The sequence below is a fragment of the Macaca nemestrina genome, chromosome 13 (genome assembly GCF_043159975.1).
Source record: "Macaca nemestrina isolate mMacNem1 chromosome 13, mMacNem.hap1, whole genome shotgun sequence".
NCBI lineage: Eukaryota > Metazoa > Chordata > Mammalia > Primates > Cercopithecidae > Macaca > Macaca nemestrina.
In genome coordinates, this window is record NC_092137.1 from 23,527,470 (window position 1) to 23,546,778 (window position 19,309).

At 50.6% G+C, this 19,309-nt stretch overlaps 1 protein-coding gene and 1 long non-coding RNA gene across 4 annotated transcripts in view; both read left to right on the plus strand.

Moving 5' to 3' along the window:
- Positions 1 to 19,309, plus strand: part of LOC105479833 (kelch like family member 29) — a 322,000-nt gene that overhangs the window by 173,893 nt on the left and 128,798 nt on the right. The gene's annotated exons all lie outside the window — the stretch shown is intronic.
- On the plus strand, positions 2 to 18,257 carry LOC139357789 (uncharacterized). Its single transcript, XR_011611550.1, has 2 exons — positions 2 to 7,799; positions 9,168 to 18,257. It is a non-coding gene; the product is annotated as an uncharacterized lncRNA (long non-coding RNA).

Consider the following 19,309-nt stretch of genomic DNA (forward strand, 5'->3'; position numbering starts at 1 on the left):
ACCTGGTGTCATCTCTGAGCAGGAGCCGGGTAGAGGGGCCCTGTCTCCCTGCAGGCTCAGGCCAGCCCCACAGGCTCCAGAGCGGCAGCCTGTGCTCCAGACCCTGAGTCCTCCAGAGTCTTGTCCTCCCAGGACCTGGGCCTGGCAACTGTTTGCGAGCGTTCACGAGGGTTTTATTATCCATGAAGTCTTTCTCTGTGACTGACTTGTAGGAAGATAAGCAGGTGCTGAGGCCACTCATTGTCCTATGCCATGTTGATTAGATGTTATTTAATGAGTGAAGTAACAGTGGAACTCCGAGATGGCAATACGGGGTTCCTAAATAGATAACTTGAGACCATGCAAGCGTCCCTGGGGGTGCCAGTAACTTGGGTTTGCAAGAAGATACTGACAAGTAGTAAGTCATAAAGGTGATAAACCCACCCTTTATTAACCACTGGGCCGCGTGTTCTCATATCTATTGTCTCTTCTGAGCCTTGCCACAGCACGATGAGTCAGTACTTTTATCATCCCTGCCTTACAGTTGAGGACACTGAGGCACAGCAAGGGCTCAGTGGGCCTTCTAAGGGCTGGTCCAAGGCTGCTGGTCCAAGGCTGTGGGACCTTTCTGCAGAGGACCCAGGACTTATCCCCACAGCTGACCTCACGGATGTCAGCTCCAGGTCCTTCCCATTTCTTTTAGAAGAGGCGGCTCCAGCCTTGGGAATGGCAACAGAGGCCAGCCTGTGTTACTGAACGGAATGTGGAAAACAGTGTTGCCACGGCTCTTGCTTGGCCTTGGGCTAAGCTGGTCCCCAGTCGTGCTGGCTGCTCAGAGCCCCTCAGGCAGCCTGAGTCCTGGAGGGACGGGCCCCTGGCCATGGCTGTGGCAGGAAGCCCATTGGTCCCTATCCTGCTTCCTCAGCGAGCAGGGGCTATGCAGGCTGCCTTTGCCTCTGCTGGCCATTCAGAGCCGCCTCCCAGGAGCCCCCTTGGGGCAGTGTGCACGTACGCTCGTGTATGTGCAAGGATGTGTATGTGTGCGTGCATGTGTGTGTGCACATGTGGGTGTGTCTAGGCTTTTCTTTTCCTGCTTTCAGAAAAGTTGCCAGAGAAGTTAAAGGCGGGGAGCCCCAGCCTGGCCATTGTGAGGTGGCTGTGGCACTGGAAAGCCGCACTCCAGGTGTGCTGCGCCTTTGTCTCCTGGTTTTCAAAACTCCCTTTCAGCCCTGCTTCCCGTTAATAACTGTGAGTGCTGCTGGCCGCAGAGCCTGGTGGAGGCCGAGACAATGGAGCTATTGGAGGCTGGCTCGGAGCGCACTGACATCTTGCTGCAGTGCCTTATTGATTTTATTTTCCTGTTATGAAAACACTACCCCACTGAGGCGGGGAGGGAAAGAATGTTGGACAGGGGAGAGGAGATGGAGGATTATTTGGGCATGCTGCCCCCAGGCCAGCCAAACACATTCCTCCCCTGGGCGCCAGCCCAAGCGCTGGTCTGACTCGGTGACCTCTGCCCAGTAGGGCCAGCCGCTAGCCCTGCTGGCCACATCTGGCAGGTGCTCTGCAGGGCCAGCTGTTGGCCATATGGAGAATGGCAGCCACTGGAACTGACTGCTCGGGGCTCCAGGTGGGAGAGAGAGGCTGGGCCCAGAGGCCCTCTTGAAGACGTCTGTCCTTTTAAGGATGCATGTGTTTTTTGGGATGGTGTCGGGCTGCTCTGGGGGATGAAGTGGAGGGGCTCGGTGCTGGGGCTCCCCTCCAGGGCTGTGCTGTCCACAGAGCTCCCCCTTTGCTCCAGAGTGGTTTGATAGTCACCATCCTTGACTGGCCTGACCCCAAACCACAGCCACATGAGAGGAAAGGAACCCAGCCACAGACAGAAAACAACAGCTGGGGCAGGGACTGGGCAGGGTGGCCAGGAAGGGGAGAGGGGCCGAAAGTTCATGCCTGTGAGGACAGCCCGCTCCTTGGCATGTCACAACAGAGGAACTGAATTCTGCCTCCAGCCCAGCCTCTTTCCTGCAGGGGCTTGTTTGATTCCCCAGAATACGCCCCGGTCCCTTGACGCCCAGGAGCACTGGGTTGGGGGAGGGAGGACAGCAGTACTGGCTTCCCAGGCACCCCTGGCACATTTGGGCCACAGTGCCTTCCTGCCGTTCTAGCCTGGCTCCTGCCCGCCCAGAGGCCTGTCCTCTAGCCTATGTATTTGACCCCGTGCCAAGACCACATCAATTCATGGGCAGGCCCAGGCCCAGGTATTTGCAGTTTCCCTGGTCAACAATGTGGGTCTTTACTGAGCAGGCCAGGGCTGGCTGGCTCTTGTCCTCGGGGAGCTCACGGCTCCTTGTGTATAACAAATCTGTGGCCTGGACAGTGTGACCAAATGACCCAAGAATGTCTCTCCCCCTGAAGTTATTGGCAGGGGAAGCTTAGTGCAGTGGATAGGGCCAGACTTTGGAGACAGACTGCCTGGATTTGAATTCCATTCTACCGCTTGCTATATGAGTGACCCTGGACAGGTTACCTGACCTCTCTGGGCCTCACTTCTGTAAAATGGGAAGAGGTCATTGTACTTGCGAGCAGAGTTGCTGTGAGGACTGTGTGGGTTAAAACCTGTGTAAAGTGCTCAGAACAAGCAGAACCTGGCATGTGGTAAGTCGAGACCCGTATCGGTGCTGACCTCTTCCTATCACCGTTGTTACTGTCATCCAGGTGAGGCCTATGGGACGAGACTCTACCCCCTTAGGGAAAGGTGTTCATGTCCTTTTTTATTCTTGTCTTCAGTAGAGACAGGGTTTCACCATGTTGTCCAGGCTGGTCTTGAACTCCTGTCCTCAAGTGATCCACCCACCTTGGCCTCCCAAAGTGCTGGGATTATACACGTGAGCCACCATGCCCAGCCTGAAAGGTGTTCATTTCTAACCTTACCAAGAGGAAAAGGCAGGTCTTCAGAAAAGACACAGCAGCCAGGCCCCAAGAAAGCAAGGAAAGGAAAGGGCATCTCAAACCTACTCCTTGGCTGGGATTCCAGATGCTCTGTAGGCAGGAGGGAGCTGCGGGGAAGAGGCCATCTAGTGAACTCCAGACTGAGACTGATACAGCCAGGTGACCGAGGGAAGGGAGTTTAAAGCTTTTATTCAGCTCTGGGGCCCTTTCCTCTAAGGAAAGCCTATTGTGGAAACAGAGCTGAAACCGCACTCCAGGGGATGGTGGGATGGGTGGGCGAGGTCGGCCGGGTGGAAGCCAGGAGCAGAGCTGTGTCCCAGCTTGCCAGAGTGTGGGGACAGCTGCTGGAATGTATCCACCGGGTTTCCTGGGTGAAAGGTCTAGAGCCACATGCGGGCCAGAGCCACACTTGGAAACGCAGCAACTGTCCCTGAGGAAGGTGACTGGGGGACTAGTGTCAGTACTGTTAGGCCTTAGTGTCCCCTCTTGGCTGGGCAGGGCGCAGGGTGAACATCACGTGCCCTGGGGGCTGAGGCATCCCATGCCATCACCCTCCCCACCCAGCCCTGTGGGCCTGGTCACCTTCCCAGGCAGGGGCCGGCTTCTGCCAGGCTCTCTGGGTGGGGAGGCTGGCTGTGCTCCCAGCGGCTGGCCGATGAGGTGATGACAATTCTTTCCATCACTGCTACTTCAGGCCTGAATTGATTTTTCTACTTCTTCATTTGTCTGTGGCCTAAAGATTCCTCGCGTGTCTTGAAGAAAGGCCAGTTGGACAAGCAGACTCCTGGGCTGCTGAAGTGCAGGGAGGGTCTGGTGGACTCACCCTAGCCCCCCAACACACACTCATGGCTCAGACCAATCAATGGCCTCCCCAGGTCACAAGTTCCAAGAGCCTAAGAGGAGCAGAGTGACCACGTCCTCCAGCCCCTCATTCTACAGGTCACAGTAGTGAGGCCCAAAGAAAATGTGGCCTGCCGAGGTCACCCAGTGAGTTAGAATCAGAACTAGCCTGGGCCAGCTCCTCTTCCCACTCCAGGCTGCCTGGCAGAATGCATTCACCATGGTAACCATGATTGCAGCATTGTTATGGTAACTTTTCCATCCGCTCATCCACCCAGCTGATAGCAAGCAAGAGATTTCAGGCCAGAAAGTGGGCACATTTACCTCTGTGGTATAGGTGAGAAAATTTAAGCCAAAGGTTATGTTGACTCAGCATTTCACCACTGCTGAGAGCTTCAAGCTTTTGAGTCTGACAGTACTGGGACTGAATCCTAGCTCCGCCACTTAGAAGCTGAGTATGTCTCTGAACCTGTTTCTTTGTCTCTAAGAATTGGGAATAATCATAGTATCCTCCTCATGGGGATGATGTGAGAGCTGGTTAAATTAATATGCATAGAAAAGCTTAAAACACTACCTACCAGGTGGTAAGCACTTGATAAAAGTTAATTTTAGAAAGTTAAACTATTGACTGGGTCTACCCAGTTATCCATACATTTGCGGGGAAACCTGTCCCCTGCTGGTGGTTGGTGCTGGGAGGCTGAAGAAAGATGCATTGGCCTGTCCCCATCCCCTGTCTGATGCGGCACGAGGTCATGCTGAGAAACCGGCATGGCATCCCGTCCCTGGCCCACCACTGTGTGTCTGGTCTGTAGATGGTCTGGACCGCAGGGGCAGGGTGCTCCCGAGAAGCAGAACTGTGACTCCACTGCCAGACCTGTTTGTGAGCCTGAAGGGAAGCCCCAATGCCCCACAGTCGCTGCTGCATGAAATTTAAATTATTCTCAGAAAACCTGCTTGACAGATGAAACAGAAAAGGGACGGCTTCATAAAATGCAATTTTGTTCGTGAAAGAATGGACTCTGCAGAATCCTGGCTGATGTCTTTGTGAAATGTACTGGGGGCTTTTTTTCCTTGTGGTCAGGAGCACTCATGCTGAAACATTCCCATCGTCCCTCAGAGCTAAGCCCTTGAAAATAAATCTAGCTGGGAAGCAGAGGGACTTCGCCTGTGTCGGAGGCCCGAGGAGAACCGAAAGGGGCCGTGAAATCTGCGGGCTTCATCGTCAACACTCAAACACCCGGGTTTTGACATTTATGAGCATTTAGGGCTGTCAGGGTGGATATGTGTCATCATAGAGACAACGCTGGAGACGATATCTTCCCCATGCACTCCAGCTTCTCTGGAGGAATGCTCCCCTTGAGGGAGAGGATCTGGGATTTCTGTGGGGATCATGTGAGTGACCGCAGGGCCAATGTGGCAGCCCCTCCTGTTGTGTGCTTCTGGGGCCCATGAATGAAGAGAGGATGCTTGTGCACAGAACTCTCATGCCTCTTGTATTCACATTGAAAATCGAAGGCTGCCTTGCCGAGTGGGCTCAGTTAGGAGAATCATTCAAGCCCCTTTCGCCATGAATTTCCAGACTGCAAGTGATTTTATCCAAAGACTGTTGCTTTCTCCATGAACAAGAGTTGTGATTTGCCTTGTGATAAATTATCAGGGAACAATAATGCATTGTGAGATAACACAACCTGTGCACTTTAGTATTGAGCTAATGGATTTTGCCTGTACCTTAAGTTGCAGTTACAGTTTGATCATGTATTCATTGACTTAAAACCTACCTGTCAGTCACAAAGTGTGTACAAAATTGAAATGTCATGATTTCCAAAGCACCCATTTCAAAGCCTGCAGTTTGGGCTGAGTGGTCCGAACTTAAATTTCTGATTAAGGAGGCAAAAAGAGGGAATAAGATGTATTTTGCCACATTTGTAAGAGACAAGCCTTAGTCTGGGCAAAAAAGGTCCATACATGGATTCCAAAATAAAGATATCCAAAGACTGCATTGACTGGAGCCAGTTGTGTGTGTAAGTTAGCTTTTGCTGCTTGATAATACCCCCAAAACCTGGTGTTTTAAAGCCATAACAGTTCTGTGGTTTGACTGGTCAGTACTGGTCTGGGCTGGCTCAGCTGATCTCTGCTGGGCTGTCTCATTTATCTGTGGTCTGCTGTAGATTGGCTAGTGGCTGGGTGATCAGGGATGGTCTCACACACCTGTGATTGGCCAACTGTTGGCCAAGGTGCCTCAGTCCTTTGTGGCCTGTCATCCTCCATCCAGCTATCTCAGGCTCATTCACACGGTGGTCTCAGGGGACCAAGAGCAGCAAGAGAGCAAGGTTAATGCACAGATGTTTTTCCAACCTCTTCCTGGGGCATGTTTGCTAAAATCCCATTGGCCAAAGCAGGAGGCATGGCCAAGCCAGATTCAAGGAGTGGGCAAAGAGACCCCGCTTCTTGATGGGAGATACCGCAACACCACATTGCAAAGGGACAGGCATCTAAGGTTGGAAAGAATTGTGATCATTTTTGCAATCTACCCACGGAGTGTTCCCAGCATGTTTGTTTAGGCACAGTCATTCACCCTTCAGTTCTGGCCAAGGCTGGCATGCCTCAGGCAGAAAGGATTACTCTCTCATATGGCCTGATATAGATGTGGGACACTTAGGACCCACGCACATCTATCTACTCAAAGAACTGGCTAATGAGGTTGAAAAGAAGACACGCGGCAAGGATTATGCTGCTAGGGAATGGACTGTCCGGTTGGCTCTCAGGGGACCTCGCAGGTACACTGACCTTGGCTTCTAAGTTCAGAAGTGCCAATGCTTGATCCTGTCGCTGCTCCCGGGTTGGTGGGACTGGAACACTGCTGTCCCAAGGACATGCACAAGGACAGATAGATGCTAACCTATTGATTTGGAATTTAAAAATCACCCCAAGGAGGCCACCTTCATGGACTTTGACCAGAGGCTTTCTCCCTGTGAAAATCTACTTGGGAGAACAAATTCTGGTAGGGAGACTTCCTGATGAGTCTGAAATCAGGAAAGGGAGCCTGTTGCATGATGCAGTATTCATTAACCACAGATTCGGATAGCCCAGTGCCTGTTTCTCCTAATAGGATAAATCCTGTGCAGTTCCCCAAAAGCCCTTAGAAGGACCTCTTCTTAAATTAAATTAGGTTTTCTGCAAAGAGCATCACTCAAGATGAACATAAATCTACTTCTTATTCAGTTCTAATGGTTTTCTCTGTTTTGTTTAATTACTCATGTTGCAATTAAACAATTTTTTTCCCTTGAGGAAGGACAGTATTTTAGCTACATTATGGGTTAAATAGGCTTTGGAGAACTAGCCTGGGAGTCTCATCACCATTTATAACATTGTTTTTTTATAGGGAAAGTATGTTCTAAAATCTAAACAGCCAAATTACAAATGAACTTTCAGAACCCAACCCATTTGTTAACTAGGAACTGTCTGTAATGCTAAAAATAACTTGGGGAAATAAACATAAAAAGGAGAGCTTAATGCATCTCAGTATCGTTTATCTACCACCAGCCCCTACACAGTTAGTTTAATTTCATTGAGGGAATGTCCTCCAAACCCAGACTGACCCTATCCCTGTTCTTCTTACTTTCATGGTACAGCCAGCCAGACTGGCCTGAGACTTCCAAAAGTGCAATGCCATGGGGAAGAGGCATTGTGGAAGTCTCTGCAGAGAAGAGCTGATGTAACTTAATGGATTACCAATCAGTTTCAACACTCCGTTTGTTGCCCTAAAAGGAAGGTTTAGGAGAATTCCGTGTACTGCTCTGGCTGCAGTCTCAACTAGTCGTGGCATATTAATTTGCATTGTGAATCTGCCTCTCTAGAACCCGTAGGCAAGAAACCTCATTTTCCTCTGGTAAATAAAGAGCCCTGAGAATTGAGCAGAGTGAGTGGGCCAGGCATCTGTGTGCACTCAGAGACTGCTGTCACACGCCTTTCCTATTGATGGCAGCAAAATTCTGCATGCCCAGCTTCCCCTCCTCTGCTTCCCGGAAAAGGTGGGTGAATACTTTGTACCCTTCTGGAACTGTAAAAAGGAGTCCCGGGAGCTGGGGAATGGTGCGAGGTGCACGTCTCAATAGCAGAAGGCCAGTTGTCCGCACCTCTGTCCCTTGACTTAAATTGTTGGCTGCTGTTCCCTGCAGTCCCTTAAGGAAACACCCCTCAGCCACCCATGGGGCCACCCTTGCTAGACCTGCTCCCCAAGGCTCAAGTGTCAAGGTTAGGTTTGTGGTTCTCTGTCCCCCACTCCTGCCTTCCTTTGCCCTTAGAGGGCCACACAGTTTCCCCCTGGCCCCGCAACCCCAGGCTGCCAGCAGGTAGGGCTCTTGCCCGGCCCAGATGGAGCTGTGGATGGATAGAGAAAGTCACTCACATTCCACGTTCTTATTTTTTTTCACACCTGGAGGGGTGGAGACAAGGGGTGGACCCCACCTGGGCCCCCCTTGTCTAAGGCAGTCGGCTAGGGTAGGGAATGGGGGGATCCTGTTGGGGTATCCCGGTGGCTCATGCTTTCAGATTTGATTGCTTTATTTTAAAAACATGGATTTGAATGACCGAGAGTCACCTGGGGCAGAAAGGACAAACCTTTGAGTCCAGCTTCATGGATGGCCAGATCCATCCGGAGCATCGTGAACTCGTTCTCTTCCCACTGGCCGTGAGGTCAGGTCCTCCCAGTGTGACGCTTCTCTCCTTTGTCCAGAGTGGATCTGCCCAGCTCTCCCAGCATTCGGGCCAGCCCTGGGCCATGGCTCTGGTGTCTCTGTGATTATCTTTGCAATTCTAGAACAGCACTGGCCTTGAGGCTGCCCTCAGGAGGCTTCTCTGGCACGACAAAGGGACTCAGTATAGGACAGCCTCTTTACGAAAACACACCCAGTCGAGGGCCAGACTGATGGTGAACACGACCCAGATTCTTCACCTACTACTTAAAGTATCCCTAGTTCAGGTTAGAAGTGGCCCTCAGGCTGGAGGGTGGCAGGGGATGGAGGTAGGAATGGGGGCATGGGCTGAGCCTGCCTGGTGAGTTGGTTGTGCCAGCTGCAGGCAGAGCTGGAGAATGAGCCAGGCCTGACAAAGTGACCTCGTGGTCTGTAATGGGCATTGCTGCCCATTTGTCCGACATTCATTTTCTCTCCTTCTCCCTTCCCAGTGGAACCCCCATTCTGCTTAGGTATCCACCACCTCGCATGCTCAAAGAAAAGTGAATCCCAGCCCCTGGTGAGAATATGATTCTGGCCAGGCATGGTGATGGCGCTTCCCCTCCCCGTCGTCAGTTTAGGAAAGGGTCATGTGAGGCAGTTCTGGAATAGAATATGAGGATAATCCCGCCTGGGGTTTCTGGAAAAGGTTTCCTTGCTTTTAAGGAAGAGTCACAAGAAAAAAAGTCATCCTTCGCCCTCCAGACATTGTCATGACTGGAATATGGTGCCTTGAACTGTTGTAACCTTCCTGCTACAAGCCTGAGGAGGAAGCCAGCACATGAGCAGAGAGAAAGCAAGAGGAGAAAACATGAGGAGAAAACAGGAGAGTTCCAGATATACAAGAGAGTTCTCACATGAGGAGAAAACAAGATAGTTCCAGATGTACCAAACCAGAGCCCTGGTTGCTCTGGGCTTCTTGTTGTGTGAGCCAATACATTTTCTAGTTGTGTGAAAAAGAAAGAAAAAACAACCGCCTCCATTGCACAGACGGCTCCCAAGCGACAGCCGTGGGTGCCTCCTCTCTCTCCTAGACCTCACCAGGCGTGTCGGTTTGCTAAAAGCAGCTGCAGTGACCTTCGTGAGTACCCTCTCCTATTACTCATTCATCCCAGCACTCGCTGCTGCATACGGGGTTGCTGCTATCTGTTGCTTCCCTGAATGTCAATACCAGGACACAGCTTACTATCGCCACACTCCTATGTGTCAGTGGGTCTGTGTTTGTGTCTGAGGGAAATCCACTAACACACTGGTACGTGAGCTAGGAGGTCACTGGAGAGCGTCACCCCACCACCCACTTTAGCCACCCTGAAATTCCCAAACATAGGAAGATCTCTCATGCCCCAGGGCCTTTGCACCTGCCACTCCGTCTTCCTAGCATTGTCATTTCCTCTCTTTCCTGCCCAGAAAAAGTTCACCCTACAACTGAGAACCTAAAGGTTACCACCCCCTATGATGGGGAAACATTTTTTGCTATTATTTCTCTTGTTCCTATAACACTTTTGTTTACGTTCCTATTATAATACCTCAATATTATGTGAAGCTTACCCATTTATTTATTTGTCTCCTTATGAGGCAGCGAACTCTGTAAAAATCAGCGGCTCATGATGCCCAGTCTATAGAGGCTCTCAGTATGTGTTGGAGGACAGAATGAATGGATTAATGTACATGAATATTTATTAATGTATTTAACCACTATTGTTGAGTTAGGGAAGTCGAATCCTTTGACATCATCTCAACTTGCCTACTAACTGAGAGAAGATAGTGGAGCAGCCTCCAAAAACAGTAATTTCTGTGGGTGCCATGATGAGGATGATGAAGACGTAACCCCGTGGTGAGCTAGCATGAAGCCCTCATGGGTTCATAGTTGGGGCCTGAGCCCGGATGATAAAGCTGTGTTGGGGGCGCAGATTTTACATCATCGGGGCTTTTGCTGTAGTTACTGTGCCCTTCCCATCTCTCGTAGAGCATTTGGAGTCACAGTATCACAACCCTTTCCTTCAAATATTTACATCTTCTCAAGATTTTACTCTGACTTTCTTGTAATCCTCTGCAGCTTTTTGCATTTATTTATTTTATTTAAGGCACTCATCTAGTAATTACTTTGTTGCAGGCACTGTTGTAAGTACTTTACCAATGTGAACTTTTTTAATCCTCATTATAACTCTCCGAGTAATTATTATTAGCACCACTTCAGAGATGAGAAAGACTAAGAAACTTGCCCCAGATCACTCAGCAGAGTGGGATTCATCACCTAGAGCTGCTCTGGGTAGGCCCAGCCCAGGACAACCCTGGTGAAACTGGTTGGATGAGCAGCTGGATGCATACAGGTTCAAGGCACATCCTTCCCCAGTGCTGGCGACACCACCTGAAGGTGCAACCACACACTCCCCACAGGAACAGTTTTGCTCATAACGGTTTGAAACAACCAACAAATGTCAGGACCAAAAGGCACAAGGATTGCATGGTCGAGCCCCAGACCTCATAGACAGCCAGCTGCAGTCCTCTTCCTTTTGTCTGATCAGGCGACCTTTTTTCCTTAACAGCCAGGTGGGGTGGTACAGATAGCACTCACGTGCAGGATGCTTGGGCCTTAGAGCTCTGGCCTCTCTTTCTTTCTGAGGGTTTCTTGTTTTGCCCCCAAGACATAGTGCATGGCCAGTGTTTGCGCTCCAGTCCCCGCTTTCAGAGGCGTTGGCCCAGTTCCGTCGCAGAAGGGCAGTCACAGCCATCAAGACCGTCCGCAGGTGTTGCTGGGCAGGCCTTGAATATATCCAAGCTCAGGAAAGCAGCTGCCTCTCGCTGGTCCCTCAGTCGTTCTTGGTGGATTTGAACCTGGGCTGGGAATGGGAGGTACAGCAGAATCATTGGCAGGACGTTTGTGTATGTCGGGGGCAGGGCAGCCACAATTTGCCGCTGTCTTCCCTGTGAGCTCAGCACCACTTTGGAGGAGGAGAGGGAAGAAGGAAAAGGTCACTGTGGTTATGGCTTTCGTCTCAAGCCCTGTTTCCATGAGATCTTTCCTGGGATGGGGAAGGAGAGACCCTATTTGAGGAGGCTGCTCGGAGTGATGAAAAGCACCCTAGGCTGGGGTCAGGAGGTGGCAGTCAGGACCCATGTTCATACTTGACCGACTGAGTGACTTTAAGGTGCAACGCTGAAGCTCTCTGAGACTGTTTCCATATCTATAAGCTGTGCACAAGAATGTCCACCTCACCGGGCTGTTGTGGGGTCTAAGTGAAACAGCTGGGTGAAAGCGCTTTATTAAAATAAATGCCCTGGTTCGTGGAGACAAAAGGTAGATTAGAGGTTACCAGGGGCTAGGTGTGGAGGGAAGGGACAGGGAGTTTTTGCTTAACGGGTAGAGTTTCTGTTTGGGATGATGCAAAAGCTTTGGAAATAGTGGTGACAGTCACATGGCACTGCGACTGCAGTGAATGCCACTAAACTGTATGCTTGAAAATGGGGAAAATGGCAAATTTTACGTTAGCACATTTTGCCACAGTGAAAAAAAGAAAACTCAAACCTAAAGAATAATGAACGAATGAATACCCACCATGGGAAGAGAGAAGCAATGTCTGAGCATAAATTCAGGGACAGCTGATGCACCACGCCATTTCCTTGATGAAGAGAAATAGGGTGTCGGTCACAGGGAGCAGAATGGAAGCCCATCAGATGACGGGTCTTCATGCAGACCAGCGTGTGCTTGACTGAATATGAGGAAGGGCTTTTGAGGAATGGGCGGGAGGGTGGCCCAGCCCCCAGGGAAGGTTCCTGGGAAAATGTGGGATTGGCATGACTGAGGATCCCCATCAGGACTCACCAGGTAACCTGATCTGGGTAGAAAGGCTCTCCACTCTCCTATTTGCTCCTCCCCCAACAGCAGCAGCTCCGCAGGCTCAGAGCTACCCGGCCACAGGGTTACTGCCAAGCACAGTGGGCAGGCCCTTAAGAAAGAGAGTTATGGTGGACACCAGAGCTGTGGAGGAGCATCTTTGTGGTCCATTTCTCTAGTACCCCAGAAAGCGGGGCCGAAGGTGAGGCCTCAGCTATGCGTATTCAGAGGCAGGTTATATGTCTCACTAGCATCAAGCCCACCAGAGCCCAGCTCTGGGCTTGAAATATGCACCTGGCACAAGTGTGCGCTTTAACCCTGTGTACTCAGCAACCTTTCTAAGAAGCAAGTCTGGGCTGCCAGCCAGCCAGGACCTGAGATGTGTCCTTGGGGTTGCCGCCAGCATCATCATTGTCATTGTCACCATCACTGACATTTACTGAGTGCTCACTGGGAGCCAGCCACTGCTGCAAGTGTTTTTGCCTGTGAACCTCTCCACTCTCACAATTGCATGAGGTTGGGGCCATAACTGTCCTCATTAAATAACCTCGGGAGGTGGTATCATGTCCAGGGTCACAGAGCCTCAGAACCGGGTTCACGGCCTCTTTATGATGCTGCCGGTAATGTGGAGACACAGGCCTGCCTCAGGGCAGAAACAGCCCCTGCTTTGAAGATGAGTCTGATCCTGAGAAGAAAGTGACAGAGGAGGAGAGAGAGAGGGGAAAAGATGCAGGCCCCAGCAGCTCACCCACCGGAGCTCTGGAACCTGCCCACTCCACCCGGTGCAGGAACCTCCACCCAGCCAGTTGCTCAGAGCGTGGCAGATAGAGTCCCTGGTGGACGCCGGAGCCATGGAGGGGCATGTTTGTGGTCAATTCCTCTCGCACCCCCAAGAGCTGGGCTGAAAGTGAAGCCTCAGCTATACCGCGTCACCATCGTCTCTTCCATTGTAAATATGCTGAGAGGACTGGGCGCGGTGGCTCATGCCTGTAGTCCCAGCACCTTGGGAGGCCGAGGCAGGTGGATCACCTGAGGTCAGGAGTTGGAGACCAGCCTGACCAACAGTGAAACCCCGTCTCTAGTAAAAATTAGCTGGGCGTGGTGGTGGGCACCTGTACTCTCAGCTGCTTGGGAGGCTGAGGCAGGAGAATTGCTTGAACCCAGGAGGCGGAGGTTGCCGTGAGCCAAGATAGTGCCATTGTGCTCCAGCCTGGGCAACAGAGCAAGACTCTATCTCAAAACAACAACAACAACAAAAAAAACCCAGAAATATGCTGAGCGTGTAAGTTTTATTCTTCCACAATATTAGGCTGAGGAGATGATATTGAGCAAAATATATTATACCCATAACTCATATTAATGGGAATTCAATAGTGGCAACTTGTCATCTGCTGAGACTAGAAGGGAATATTATGAATATTGCATTATAATGGCGTTAAAAAGGCGTTATGAATTAGGTTCTATGTATCACATCAGGTTCCTTGTAAATAACTGAGGAAGAAACTGGTACTTGGAATTTGGGGTTATCCATTTTTGAGACCCCAGCAGTTCCCTCACTGAGCTGATGGGGCCCCATTGATCTGACCACTCACTGGGCCACAGGGGAAGTCTGCACCTGTCATGAGCGATGGCTTTGTAAAATGAGCACCGAGCAGAAATGAGTAACCGCCGCGTCCAGCAACGGACTGTGCGTTTTTCCTCCAAAATCTTCCCAAGTCCGGATATTCTGTGTCCCTCGCCTTCAGTCACTAGAACTCTGGTGGCATCTGAGTTGGCAGCAGCCTCCCCACCACCACTCACACCCGCCTCTGGCCCCCTCGGTGGCAAAGACTTGAGCCTTGATATACCCACGGTCAGACAGTCAGTCAGGCACCAGCATCTTTGTCCCTGGTGGAAGAGCCAGGGTGTCCAGCCACCACCCATCTTCACGTGGGCTTCTCTGTCCTACTATTCTGTCCTGAAGGACTCCACCACCTGCTGGCTGTGCCTCCAGATCCTCAAGGCCCCGGGATGGAAGGCAGCCAGGAGCTTCACAGGCGGCTCCACTGTAGTGCATCTTCTTTAGTTCAGAACTGGTATCTCCACATGGTCCCATGAAAGATCAGTAGGAGCCGGTGCAGTGGCTCACGCCTATAATCCCAGCACTTTGGGAGGCCAAGGTGGGCGGATCACCTGAGGTTGGGAGTTCAAGACCAGCCTGGTCAACATGGTGAAACCCCCATCTCTACTAAAAATACACAAATTAGCTAGGCATGTTGGCATGAGTCTTTAATCTCAGCTCCTCGGGAGGCTGAGGCAGGAGAATTGCTTGAACCAAGGAGGCGGAGGTTGCAGTGAGCTGAGATCGCTCCATTGCACTCCAGCCTGGGCAATAGAGCAAGACTTTGTCTAAAAAAAAGGGGGGCGGGCATGCACAGTGGCTCACACCTGTAATCCCAACACTTTGGGAGGCCGAGGCAGGTGGATCACCTGTGATCAGGAGTTCAAGACCAGCCTGGCAAACATGACAAAACCCCCGTCTCTACTAAAAATACAAAAATTAGCTGGGTGTGGTGGTGGGCGCCTGTAATCCCAGCTACTCTGGATGCTGAGGCAAGAGAATTGCTTGAACCTGGGAAGCAGAGGTTGCAATGAGCCAAGATCGCGCCATTGCACTCCTGCCTGGGCGACTAGGCAAAACTTCATCTCAAAAAAAAAAAAGAAAAGAAAGATCAGTAGGGCTTCCTGGCTAGTCAGGTCTGTCATTTAGTTATCAAAGCTCAGAACTTGGCTTGGAGCAGGGGAGTGGCTGCCTCCAAGGAAAATCTGAAAGGAGAGTAGGGGAGGAGCAGGCAGACGCTCATCCTGTCTCTCTTCAGAATGCCCTTGAGATCTGACCCTGTGCCATGGAGGGACTCCAGGAGCAGAAGAAAGCTTCCTGTGACCGTGGCCGACCCTGTGGGCCATTCTGAAGCCACTGAGCATCAGTAAATGATGTGATTCCTCCCTGTCATTGGGGTGTTGTTTGTCCCTGGATTTTCAGTTTGACTTCTGTCCTATGGCGTGCCTGAGGGTGCCAAGAGACAGGAAGAAGCTGCTGTGGTTTGAGAGGCAGTCAGGGCCAAAAGGTTTCTTTGCCTGCAGGTGAAACCATCAGTCGCTTAGCCAACCACATTAATCCTAGCTGGGATACCACTGCACGCCAGCAACATAAGTTCTTAACATACCTCTTGGCCTGCACAGCGATGGGATTAGGAGCCCAGACTAGATTCAGACTACCCAAGATTGCATCCGGACTCTCCCACTTTCTGTGTGACCTTAGCAAGTTGCTTACCCTCTCAGAACATTGGTTTCCTCTTCTATAAAATGAGATCATAATACTATCCATTTCATTGGGTTGTGGGAAAGATTAAATGAGTTAATGATACAAAGCACTTACATCAGTGTCTGCATCCAGAACAGACTCCGTAAGTGTGATCCGTTATTATTACCCTGGTCTTCATTGGGTGACCTCCTCCTCTCTGCCTGTCTCTTTCCCTCCAGAATGAAGGTCCTTCAGACAAAAGACCTGTCCTCTTAGGTTCTGCATTGCTGGCACCTGCCGCTTGCCTGTTATGTGCTCAGTAAATATGTGTTGAATTATCAAGTTGAATTGTGGGTAGAAGGGGTAGTCATGGAAATCCACTCGCTTTACTGAAAAATAGCTGTGCACTTTTGAAAATTATATTTCTTTTCCACGGTCGTATATTCTCATTTCAGAGGAGCCCTGTGGCCGCCTCTCGTCCTTTGTGTGGCAGGCATCTCGGCGACAGTGCTCAACAGTCTACAGATCAATTAGGCATGTATTGGCATGCATGTAGCACCTCGCTAATTAAAGGAATCCCAAAGTCAGGCATTTCGCAGAGCACTTGCTGTGCCTGCATGAAATGGGAAATCATCACCCCTATCTGATGTTCTCAAACCCAGCACCGTGCCCCCCGTAGTCCTGGGCTCTGGCTCCCGTTCTGTTTGTTGGTGGTTGTAGTTATGGTTGTTTTTGTTGTCATTGTTCTTTTGTTTTGTTTTTTAAGCCATTTGTGGAGGGCCAGGCCCTGTGCCAAGAGCTTTATATGTTTTGTCTCCATTCTTAAAGCAACCCCATGTGGTAAGTCTATAGTTCTGCCCATTTACACAGAAGGAAACTGAGTTTTGAAAAGCCTGAGAACTTGCTCCATGTGCTAGCTCATACGTGGTATTACAGAAATGGGGCTTGAACTCAGACCTTTTTTACTTTGAAGCCTATGACTCTAACTCGCAATTCCTTTCCCCAGATGTCTGCCCTTAGGTATCTGCCCGAACCTCAAATATTAAATTCCCAGAACAGAGCTTCCTATCCTCAGCCTCAAAGCTGTGCCTTCTTCTGCACGCCTGGCTCAGGGCTCAGGCTTCCCGCCCACCCAACAGGTGCGGCCACATGACTTTTCCCTCCCTCGCCATCCTCATTACTACCCATCAGTGAGCCGAGGTCCACCTTCAGAGATTTCTGGAATCCATCCTTTTCCCTCCAGTCCCCACTCCACTGCCATAGTCCAGGCCCATCATATCTCACTTGGGACAGAGATGGCCTCTCCTAGCTTCCTGCCTCCAATCTGCCCACTCTGTCACATCCATTCTTTTTTTTATTTTTTTGAAACAGAGTCTCGCTCTGTTGCCCAGGCTGGAGTGCAGTGGCGCCATCTCAGATCACTGCAAGCTCCGCCTCCCGGGTTCACACTGTTCTCCTGCCTCAGCCTCCTGAGTAGCTGGGACTACAGGCACCCGCCACCACGCCCGGCTAATTTTTTGTATTTTTAGTAGAGGCGGGGTTTCACCGAGTTGGCCAGAATGGTCTCAATCTCCTGACCCTGTGATCTGCCCACCTCAGCCTCCCAAAGTGCTGGGATTACAGGTGTGAGCCACTACGCCCAGCCCATCCTTTTTTTTCAAGTTTGCAGTTACTCCATATTTGCCCTGAAGGAAAAGTGGCTTAAGACCCTTGGCGATCCCACCTCTTCCGGCTTCACCAAGCCTCATCTGTCACTTCTGCACCCCCACCCCTGTTGGGTCTTACATTTCAGCCAGACAGCTGCATGCCCCAACCCTGACGTGGGTGAGTTCAACTGGCGCGTGTGTGAGTGACTCCTGGTCCTGTGTCAGGCAGAACACAAATCAGAAAGAACACTGTCCTTAAAGACAGGCAGCCTCGGGTTCATTCCACTGGTAAGCTGCTTAACCATTGTGTGGCCTCATTTTCCTCATCTATAAAATGGAGATAATAACAGTACTACCTTAAAAGAAATTCCACATAAAAAATCTAGCCCAGGCCGGGCGCGGTGGCTCACACCTGTAATCCCAGCACTCTGGGAGGCCGAGGCGGGCGGATCACAAGGTCAGGAGATCAAGACCATCCTGTCTAACACAGTGAAACCTGGTCTCTACTAAAAATACAAAAAAAATTAGCCAGGCATGGTGGCAGGCGGCTATAGTCCCAGCTACTCGGGAGGCCAAGGCAGGAGAATGGCGTGAACCCAGGAGGCAGAACTTGCAGTGAGCCGAAATCACGCCACTGCACTCCAGCCTGGGCGACAGAGTGAGACTCCGTCTCAAAAAACAAACAAACAAAAAAAATATAGCCCATTAGGCTGGGCGCAGTGGCTCACACCTGTAATCCCGGTGCTTTGGGAGGCCAAGGCAGGCAGATCACGAGGTCAGGAGATCGAGACCATTCTGGCCAACATGGTGAAACCTCGTCTCTACTAAAAATACAAAAAATTAGCTTGGCGTGGTGGCACACACCTGTAGTGCCAGCTGCTCGGGAGGCTGAGGTGGGAGGATTGCTTGAACCCAAGAGGCGGAGGTTGCAGTGAGCCGAGATCGTGCCATTGCACTCCAGCCTGGTGACAGAGCAACACTCCATCTCAAAAGAGAAAAAAAATTCTAGCCCATTACTAAGCAAACGATAAGTGTCCAATAAATGCTGGTGATCGTAGTGAAATACAAATTTTGTCTTAAGAATAAATTCCTGGAGGCTCATTCTTTTTTTTTAAGAAATGGACTCACATCCGAGAAAATAAGGAGTGTAGCATTTAAACAATGACATCTTGCTGGTTTCTTCTGGGAGGAAGATATTTGTCTGTTCTTCTGAGGAAGTCAGACACCCCTTGCACCGTGGCACAGCTCGAGTACACTGCGGCATCTCCATGTATATGATTGGTCCTCCCTTCTGGTCCCCACTCCCCACCCTGCCTTCCTTCCCACCATTCTGAACATCACATGGATTCTCTTTCATGTATTCATTCAACAAACACTCATGCTTTGTTAACTTAGGAGGTTCTGTGGCTCAGCTGGTTGAGGATGAACTTCTGGGAAGGCAGCTTCCCTAATGTCAATGACTCCACTTGTGATACAGGGTGCGCTGAGTCCCAGGCAGTGACTCCTGATCCACCTTCCACTGTGGCCACACACACCTGGTACTGCATTGTGCTGGGGCTTTGTAAAAACTTTTAGGCTGGAGGCAGTGGCTCACGCCTATAATCCCAGCACTGGCAGGCCAAGGTGGGCGGATCACCTGAGGTCAGGACTTTGAGATCAGCCTGCCTAACATGGTGAAACCCCGTCTCTACTAAAAATACAAAAAAAATTAGCCGGGCGTGGTGATGCGTACCTGTAATCCCAGGTAGTTGGGAGGCTGAGGCAGGAGAATGCGTACCTGTAATCCCAGGTAGTTGGGAGGCTGAGGCAGGAGAATCACTTGAACCTGGGAGGTGGAGGTTGCCGTGAGCCGAGACCACGCCATTGCACTCCAGCAACAAGAACGAAACTCTGCCTCAAAAAAATAAAAATAAAAAATAAAAAAAACATTTATTTGAGGTTCAGGGCTCGTTGTGCCGTTTTTAAGTGCTGGTGTTCACCTTCCAAGCTCCACCTTTGAAAAACTCTCCCACAAGACATCCACTGATCTAGTGGGTTGCATTCT